Source organism: Eptatretus burgeri, chromosome 15, assembly GCF_056783735.1.
Source record: "Eptatretus burgeri isolate ZD-2024b chromosome 15, Ebu_testis_v1, whole genome shotgun sequence".
Taxonomy (NCBI): domain Eukaryota; kingdom Metazoa; phylum Chordata; class Myxini; order Myxiniformes; family Myxinidae; genus Eptatretus; species Eptatretus burgeri.
In genome coordinates, this window is record NC_140975.1 from 65,823,297 (window position 1) to 65,833,811 (window position 10,515).

Genomic DNA, 10,515 nt, shown 5'->3' on the forward strand with positions numbered 1-10,515 from the left:
TATATATATGTAAAAATACCCTGTGCAGACAATAACGATCTCCGATTTTGAAAATTCCTCCAAGAAAAAAAAGTTATGATGTCAAAATATCTCCGCTAATGGAAACTGCCTAAAAAATTATCTCCGAAATTCGGCAAGCTTTTTGAATTCTGTTTGCGGAAATCGAACAGGGCATTCGCAGAGATGAATTACCGCACATATGATACACCACTATGACGTCATATCAATTTTTATGACGTCATTCCTATTTTTTCACATTTTTGGTTTCACAGTCCAGAGTTTTCATCGGATCTTCGTGAAACTTGCCATGTATATGCAGAAAGCCCACGTGCAGGCAGTAACCATCTCCGATTTTGGAAATTCTTCCGAGAAAAAAAGTTGATGTCATAATATCGCCGCTAATGGAAATCGCCTATACCATTATCTCCGAAACTAGGCAAGCTGTTTGAATTTTGTTTGCGGGAATCAAGCCGGGCATTAGCGCAGATAATTTATCGCAAACCTGATACATCACAATGACGTCGTATTCGTTTTTATGACGTCATCATTAAGAGGACGAGGATCTTAGCTCATTTGAGCTTGTTTGTGTCACAGCCGACAGTTTTCATTGAAACTTCCTCAAACTTGGCATAGATATATAAAAATACCCCGCGCAGACAGTAACCATCTCCGATTGTGAAAATTAATCCTAGAAAAAAAGTTATGACGTCATAATGTCTCCGCTGATGGAAATCGCCCAAAAAAATTATCTCTGAAACTCGGAAAGCTTTTTGAATTATGTTTGTGGGATTGGAATGGGGCATTAGCAGAGATAATTTAACGCACAAATAATACAAAATTATGACGTCATTCCTATTTTTTCACATTTTTGGTTTCACAGTCCAGAGTTTTCATCGGATCTTCGTGAAACTTGCCATGTATATGCAGAAAGCCCACGCGCAGGCAGTAACCATCTCCGGTTTTGGAAATTCTTCTGAGAAAAAAAGTTGATGTCATAATATCGCCGCAAATGGAAATCGCCTATACCATTATCTCCGAAACTAGGCAAGCTGTTTGAATTTTATTTGTGGGAATCAAGCCAGCTATTAGCGCAGATAATTTATCGCAAACCTGATACATCACAATGACGTCATATTCGTTTTAATGATGTCATCATTAAGAGGACGAGGATCTTAGCTCATTTGAGCTTGTTTCTTCCATTGACCAGTTTACAGTGACATTTCTCAGCGAAGCCATGGCTAATGGAGAAAAGCTCGATCAAAACCTCATTTAAGGTTAAGGGAAATGTCACCCAGAAACATCCAGAAAGTCCTTTAATAGCTCGTTTTAATATTTAATGAAAACGGTCGTGTTTCATCATGGCTCTGGAAACACCCCTCAACCCCCCGAAACCCCCACAAAACCCCGAGTAAGTGTGACACTCAATAACGTTTGGACTTACCCCCACCCCCCCCCCCAAATTCTCATTTCAGGTGAGACATCTATGATTAAATTGATCAAAAAATCAAATCACCATGTTATTAACTTGATTCTTTTAAACTATCCGATGTATGTATATTTGAGGTGTATATTTGGTGAAGTTAGCTAAGATGGCAACCTATTTTTTTCCTACAAACTCTCTTTTCACCCTTGGGAGTTACGTCTTTAGAAGAGCTGTAAGAAAATACTTTTAAATCGATGTATCGGTTGTATTTGTCCAATGTTCAGTTTCTGAATGATTAGCGAATTTGAGAGGTCACGTGACTCCTCCGCCAATTTTACTGATCATGGTGAGGTCTTGATTGACAGTTATTTTTTCACATTTGACATGATATTTGATGATCCGAGGTTACCACCTCACCAAATATATCGGTTTCTGAAATAAACCTGAAATCTGAAAGAAACTGGGCTTTTTAGGAAGCATTGTATAAATCAATCCGCCCTTGCTGAGATGGCGGCAGGTGGCAGCTCGGGTGTTTATAATTTAAGAATTGTGAGAAAATGACTGTTTAAAACCCCTATTTAGGTGCAATGTGGTAAATAATGTGATCCTGTGAAGTATTTTGGTGATTAACCTGAGGAGCTCAGAGGAATAGGGCCACAAACAAAACAGTTCACTTTTATCAATAGATTATATAACGAAATTATAATTGTAGGCCTACACTTAGATTGCCAAATGATACAACTATTGTTTTAAACTCTAAAAATACAGATCCATTCTCTGTTCGGCACATTTAGCACTGTAGTTTGTTTCCTTCTTTGAGTTGGCGCGGGTCCATCGACTCAGATAGTCGATGTTAGGACAAGTACAAGTCCAAGGGTTTTCATACAGATAAATATTCTGCAAGCTGGTCATGTGATGTGATAGACTTATAATGATTATGATGTTTAAAAACAGGTCTTTCTTACCTTGTCTCATCAGAATGATTGACCAAAAAAATCCCTCAAATTTACTTTCCTGAATGGAAGAACACGTTCTCTTCACCTGCCTCATGAGCCTGAACTTTGATAAATAACTAAAATCTTAGAATTTGTAGCAAATGAATCATTTGTATGGTCAGGTCAAGCTAGATTAGATCTGTGACTTGCTACAGGTATCATGTAACTCTGTACTAACCTGTTGCATGGTGAGGTTGGTGGCGACCAAACCGTCTGCCCCACCAGGTTTCCTGGTCAGGTCAGGTCAGGTATGGGAGCATGCTCCGGAGCAGCGCGTCGCTGCGTCCACTTTCCGCCGGTACTCCAGGGGCCTCCATCTGGCCATCCCCCAGGCAGATGCCAGGGCCATCCCCATCACCTTGAGATGCCGATCAACCTGCTGCAACCACGAGGCACGTGGTCGGCCCATTGGCCTCCTCCACTCATGAGACTCCCTCGCTGAGAGAATCTGGTGAGCAGTATCAGCGTCAAGAAAACGAGCCACATGTTTCCTGGTGAGGAGAGTGTATGGATGTGGACATGAAGCAGGATTAAAAACAAAGAAAAGACTCCAAGTCAGAATCCTTGCTTGTAATTCACTGCCAAGGGTCTCAACAATGTGCTTGTGTGCCATTTCCATTTCCAATGGTGAATAAAATTCTACATTTTGAACCTTGACATCTATCAAATATACTTATTTGAGTATATTTTATATTTTATTTTATTATGTTAATCTCTGCCACCGAAGGTGGATGGAGGTTATGTTTTCACCACTGTCTGTCTGTCTGTCTGTCTGTCTGTCTGTCTGTCTGTCTGTGAGCAGTGCATCTCAAAGTTATGGTCAGATTCAGAAGAAATTTGGTGGACAGGGTAGGTGTGTGACAAGAACAAGCCGATTAGATTTTGGGTGAAGATGCGGATCCAGATCCGGCCTATCATTGGGATACAAAACATAAACAGTTCAGCTTGGCAGAGGTATGTGCTCTATCGAGTGCTCTTCTACTATATATATATATATATATATATATATATATATATATATATATATATATATATATATATATATATATATATATATATATATATATATATGAGGATCAGCGATCACTTTGAATTAAAACTTAATCAACGTGTTTTATTATCGCCGACAGGTCACAATTTTAATCCGATCTTCACGAAACTTCACCGCATCATAGAGTTTGTAATAAGGAAGAAGTTGTTTGTTTTTGAGGTCAAAGGTCAACAAATGCCAAAGGTCAAAAACTTAGTTGGTAATTTTTTTTAATCCTCAATTTTAATCCGATTGACTTGAAATATGAAGAGGATTTATATTTCAGGTCACTGAATTCGACCAGCCAATTATTTTTGAGGTCAACATGGACCAAAAGGTCAACATAGGCCCAAGGTCAACAGCTTAAGGTGGTATTTCTAAAATCCTCAATTTTCTTCCCATCATCTTCAAATTTGAAGAGGAGTTGCATATTTGGTTATTTAATTCAACCACCAATTATTTTTGAGGTCAAATCTATTTTATGGATTTTGCAAGTTTCGTGCCCTGCACGACATATTCTTCTTGTTGTTTGTCTGTGTACAAGGTATCACAAAAAGTTGTGGATGGATTTGGACGAAATTTTGTGGACAGGATGTGGGTGTGTGACAAGGATGAACTGTTTAGATTTCGATGAAGATCCGGATCCGGATCCAACTAATAAAAATTTTTAACGGATTCTTCACCATTTAGAGATCAGGCTCAAAAACGATATCTAGCATGATATTTCAAAAATGTATTGGGCCAGGTATGTTCTCGTGGATCAGGCATTACATGGTGGAGGTATGCATTCTCCCGATTGCCCTTCTCGTTTAAATGCTGTATTTATATTTTATACGTAAATCTGGAGCCTTTTGACTTGGTAATTTTGTATACATTGATGACCTCTGCATGCTGAATGAGTGAGGCCCCTACTTCGCTTCTCATAGCTGGTAGGAAACCTGACAAGAGCACACCATCTCTCTCCTTTTCACACTTTATCTCCAGCCACTGAGAATATTCCGGTAATTTTTTTGCCACAGAGAAATAACTCACAAACAAAAAAATTTATACCATGAAAATGTGGTGTGGTGCAGGTAATCACGTCTAATGGTTGCAGGATGATCAAATGCATGATGGAGAGAGTTTGTTCAGTTGTTCTACCTGAGCTCATTCCTTATCCACCTTCAAGCCAGATGCACGGTGTATGAGACAAAGATCAGTTGATGGAAATGGATGTTTAAAACCTGCGTCTTCTCAACATTTATTCTCCAAAATAGAGATACCGAGGTTTCTTTTGAACCTCTTGTGAAACCTCTATGTACGGGAATGGACAAGCAATGAAAACAATAACAAAAACCCCAAAAAAGACAATCATCATTTTCACTTTATCAGTCGCATGGGGCTGCCATGGCAGTTTCATTGGGGAGGCGATACAATCCTGTACAGGTGGCTCTTCGACGGAGAATAAAAACACCAGCTAGAATGATAATGATGTAAGATTGTGATGAATAAAATGATACTTGGAAAGTTTAATTGCATCATATTTGTCCATGGTGAGCTTCCTGAAAGGATATTCTTACTGATCTGGAAACCATAAGCATTCAACATACAGATGTCCCAAAAGTCAGCTATGTCGTTAAGTATGTGTGCAGTCAGATCCCTTTCCTTTTGTCTCGTGGGAGAATCAAAGGCGTGCGTTGCGATTTCTTTTTAGTTAGGTTATTAAATCTTTACATCCAACGAACCTTCCAGCAAGCCATCTAACGACCATCCCATCTGCATGACCCCTCGACCCATCACGATCCACCACCAACCAGCTGCCTTCTCGCATCCTGACGTGCCAAGACAAGATCTCGCGGTTCCGGTTTCTTGGCTCCCACGAACGTTGTAAATCTTTCACGACGACCTTTGCAACATTGATACTGTTACTCGTCAAGTATGAACCCGCGTGGAAGAGTGGCTGGGGTTTCCCAGCAGAGGCCAAGGCCCCGCCCCGGAAAGGTATGCCGTGGGACCCTGTCCAATCAAAGGTGGACAGCGAGGTGTGTTCACAAAGGCCCCCCCCTGCTGAGGGAGGTCCATAAATTCCCGAGCACTCTCTGAGGAAGGGGTCTTTTTAGGGTCTTGGAGAGTTTTCGGTGGGTCGTTTTGGAGGGTTTTTGCTGTCACGAAATGGGGTTTTTGCTGTTACAAAGGTCTTTGAGGCAGCGAACGTGTCTCTGCTGGCCCTCTACAAGGAAGGAAAAAGTGACCACAACCTCCCCCCCTCCCCTCCGTGGACCCCACTACTCACCACCCGAGCTCCGCCACGAACCTCGAGTCCCACACGTGCGACTGGGGACCAAACCAGCGACCATTGTCAGGTGCCACAGCACGGAGTTTACCCTTTCTCCGACGGCCAGGTACCCAACCAAACTCTGAACCCCAGCTTGTCTCTCCTCAGCTGCGATGGTCCAATAAAGAACTCTGGGTTCATTTTCATTTGTGTGTGTGTCTGCGTGTGGGCCCGTCTTTAAGTAGAACTGAATAAGTGTTTTTGGATCATTGTAAATACTTCTTGCATATTCGCATTAAGTCTTGCTTTGTGTCTTCATTTACTGTAAATAAAATTTGTTAGAAATGTTCCCAGTTCGTTTCCATCCCTACTTGAATTGGTCCAGCATAGTTCGGATGTGAGTTTAGGCGGGGTTTTATCCCCGATAATCCGTTTATTCCAGCTGGCAAGGCTTTGGCAGTTTCCACTCGGCTGCACCCGAACCGGAGTTGGTAGTCGGTAGTTGGAACACTACCGCAGTCGGTGGAGTGACCCGGTTCGAGCAAGACGTGCCGAGGGCGTGGTTTCCCCAGTAGTCGAAATCGTGTAGTTAATTAGGTAAATTGGTTATAGACAAATCGACCCTACACTACGTGGTTGAAATATTGGCGACCACGGTCGGTTAAACGACCCGCCGGCTCGCGGAGTTATCCGAATGACGGCCTACAATGCCGGGGAGTTTGGTGCAAGACGACGCAAACCTCCCCCACCTTGTGGTCATTCTCGCCACTGACCCCCAGCGCACAACAATATTTTCAATAATCTATTTGAAAAGTTCCTGACCTGACATGGAGATATAAAAATACAACTACTGTGATTGTATAAAGTTAAAGTGTTTAACAAAAGCTTTCATTTGTCTAAGATTTCATTAACTTCTATTAAATGATTAGATCAGAATGGGAACCTTTCACACACACAAATCATACTCCGATATACAGTGTAGCATGTGACATATATTGAAATATTGATCCATCCATCCATTGGGACCATACTCTGTGCAGAGCGCTGGTGCTGCCTAAGCAGTCTACTTGGCTATTGGGCACAATCCTGGAGGGTCGCCACTCTGGCACAGGATACCAGCAAGCTGGCACTCATTTTTGCAACCTCAGAAGGATGACAGGCTGAATCAACCCCACCTTGTATTATTTGAACAGCCAAGCAGGAATTTGAACTCAGGACCCCAGGATCCCAACAAGGATCTCAAGCCCACCACCCTAACCATTAAGCTAACACCAGGCATAAATATTAATTAATGGGTATTTAATCATTATTCCGTATAAACTATGAGGATCTTAATATAAAATAACTTGATAATAACTTTCCCTCCCATCCAGATGATAATAATCTCATGCTGTCCGATAATCATCCAACAATGGTAAAACTTGGGAATTGTCAGATTTTCATTTTTCTTTTTGTTCTACGGAATATAACCATGGTTTATAAAAAAAAAAAACAATTAAAACATCTCAAGTTTATTTGTTTGAGAACTTGTGTTCAAATTTATTTCTCATCATTTTTAAACTCCATATAGTTTATATATTTCTGTAAATGTCCAAATAAAGTTTGGTTTTGAAATGTGTATGTATATATAATATTTTAAGGGTTATCATCTTTTGCATAATTGTGAATTATTTCACCAAATTAATTGTACACTTTAATATGAAATAATACAAGGATTGCTTCAAACTATGAAAATACAGAACCATTCTCTATTTGGCACATTTAGCACTGTCGCTTGTTTTTTTCTGTGACCATCGACTCAAATAGTCGACACCAGGACAAGTGCAATCCCAGGGGTTAGAATAAAGATAAATGGTCTGCAGGCTGGTCAGGTAGATGTGATAGACTTTTAATGATGATGATAAAAAAAGTCTTTCTTACCTTGTCTCTTCGGAATTCATTGATTGAAGAAAAATCCTATGATTTACTTTGCACTCCTTCATGAGCCTCAACTTTGATAAATATCTAACGTATTGGAATTTGTGGCAAATAAATAATTCCCATCAGAACTCCCCTTTACCCAGCCACAAGCATCCCAGCACGAGGTCGTGCATCCATCAAGTTCAACAATTTTAGAGATTGATCATTTTTGAAATTGATTGATTTATTGACATTGGCATTTACAAATTCCAACCTGTACATGGTACTACCTAAAGGGGGCTAAATTGGAACGCAATTCAGTAGATTGATGTCCCCACCACAATCTTCTCCGATTCTATATACTTTCGGCCCTGCAGTACTTCGTGTTTTAGAAATGGAATCCCCCGTGGATGAGACTTTAGAAACATAATTACTAACTGGGATCATAACAAGGTATTATAACTTCGACAAAGGAAAGTGTTTTATTACATTTCTCAACAGGGAAAGATCTCTACAGGGCATGACCATTGTCCACCACCCCCAAAGGGCCAAGTACAATGAGAGCTTGGATTTGACAACTTTACATCAACACCAACCCTGGACGTCACCATATCTGTCCAAATGGCTTCACCAGCAAAATTAAATGGTTCATATGAAACTTGATAATAATCCCTTAAAGCGCAGTAAGGATGTATGGGAGAGTGGGGAGACATGTGACGAGTCATCTGATGTCATAAGTACCAAATAAGGGTCAAGATTATGTGGGTGATTTCTCCTCTTCCTGCTTGACAATATTTGAGGAGGTCTGGATTCTATACAGAAAACAGGTGAGTTCACAGCAGTTTTACTATTTTGGGGTCAAAAAGTCTTTCTTTTTTTGGTCTTCATAACGTCTCATCTCACTGTCTTGACTTTAAGTATTTGATGCGAAAAATGTTATCAGAGATGGACTTGAACGCTAGCCATAAACAGCGAGTGAAAATTGGTCAAGGCGTTCAGAGCTCCAGAAAATCAATCGCCATTTTTTGTAAACTATACCCCTGGAGAGAGTTGGCATGGAAGTGTCCCATCTTCCCCTCATGGACCAACTCTCCCCACATGTCCCAATTCTCTCCGGTTAAATATTCCAGCGTTATACCTTGCCGATTATTTCACCATGTCTTCCAAAATGTTCCACGGACTCACGCACAAGTGCTCCAGAAAAATGGCATTTCACGTGGCTCGGAGAAATGGCCTGCACATGACAGATCATTGGGACGAAGAACAAATGGCTTGATGTGACTGTCTCACTGGATTTCTCAAACGACACCCAAGACTTTCTTTTCGATGTCCAGAGGTAAAGTCCTTGGGATGAGCTACAGCTTTTAACAAGGTGACAGTTGGGGCTTTTTTTCAAGATCGTCGATGGTTGATATTAATTAATGATTCAACATAGTTAATATTCTTTAATTATTTCCTCTTCATGCTTACTTCCTCATATTACCGGAGGACATTTATCAGGGAATAGACAAACAATGATTTGTGTTTAATCGTAGCCTTCAGTGATGGAAAGTTGTTCGTCTTTCGGCTGTTCCTGTGAGGGGTCGCCACAGCGGATCATCCGTTATGATCCGCATACTGATTTGGCAGAGGTTTTACGCCGGATGCCCTTCCTGACGCAACCCTGGTCGGCTCATACGACACAGGGATAAGGATTGGGTTTCGCCATGATTCCGGGATGCCCAACACCCTCTCATAGCGCGGCCCAGCGCAGAGCGCCCGTCCTCAAGCGATCCTCCAACCCAAGCCTCCGAGTCGCCGGATTACAGGCGCACGCCACTACGCCCGGTAGCCTTCAGTGATGGAAAGTATCCGTCCAAATGTTCCCCAGATGTGCTTCTCGTGAGGCGTTTGCTTAACTTTTTACTGAACTTGTAATTGAGCACTCTGTTCCATCACATCCATCCAATATTGACACTTCTAAACTGGCTTGTAGTCACAACTTAGTGGAAGTTTTCGTTTAATAAAACAATTCATCTTAAATGTTTTTTATTGTTCCTTTTTTGTGTCCCATTTTCTCACCCCGCAGTCCCATGTCTCACGACATTGTCCCAAGTCACCCCAAAATTTATCAAAAATTGGTGATGACCTAGAGCTCACCAAGTCTGGCCAAATGTTATAAAAGTTATATATTTTGTGGCATAAGACCATTAGTTTATTTGACAACCAAATTTGAGCTGAAAAGTTTTATACTTCCATGTATGGGACACAAGTCGGGCCATACTGAAAATAGTGTCCCATGTCTCCCCGCTCTCCCCTATTTTAGATTATTATTGTTTTCAGATACAACACTTTGAGATGAGTTTGTTTATTAAAATCTTCATTGAAAAGAGACTGTGGTTTGTTGATGTACAAGCCTCAGATATGACCTTCCCGTCACCATTGAGAAGCACCCAAACCAGACATGGTGTCTCCCTTAGGGAAATCTGCATGGTACATCTGTTTCCCATGCATTTCGAGCTGGCACAATCTTTGTGCATTTTCATGTCACAAAGATGGCCTTTGTAAAAAAGTTGGTAACCATTACCATGTAGCCTGGTGTTGGCTTAATGGTTCGCGTGATGGGCTTGGGATCTTGGAGTCCTGAGTTCAAATCCCACTTGGCTGTTGAATAATTGAATTAATACCAGGTTGGGTTGACTCAGCCTGTCATCTTCCTGAGGTCGGCAAAATGAGTACCAGCTTGTTGGTATCCTGCGTCGGAGTGGTGACCTGTTCAGGAATGTGCCCAATAGCCAAGAAGACTGCTTTAGCAGCACCAACGCTCTGCACAGAGTATGGTCCTGATGGATTGATGGATTACTTTGTTAGTAATGCTGCACAGCATTGTCTTTCTAATTGCAGATGTCCATTAAATCATCACCAAGCCTGCCAT

At 41.2% G+C, this 10,515-nt stretch overlaps 1 protein-coding gene across 8 annotated transcripts in view; it reads left to right on the forward strand.

Moving 5' to 3' along the window:
- LOC147012370 (general transcription factor II-I repeat domain-containing protein 2-like) overlaps positions 1 to 10,515 on the forward strand; it is a 66,667-nt gene that overhangs the window by 25,713 nt on the left and 30,439 nt on the right. For 6 of the 8 annotated variants that reach the window (XM_085856457.1, XM_085856462.1, XM_085856459.1 and 3 more), the window contains one exon: positions 10,485 to 10,515. This exon is cut by the window's right edge and continues 162 nt beyond it. The gene's annotated coding sequence lies outside the window, so the exon portion shown is untranslated. Of the gene's footprint in view, positions 1 to 2,611; positions 3,069 to 10,484 lie in introns of those variants that run through there. The other 2 variants (XR_015051584.1, XR_015051585.1) reach the window with 2 other exon arrangements.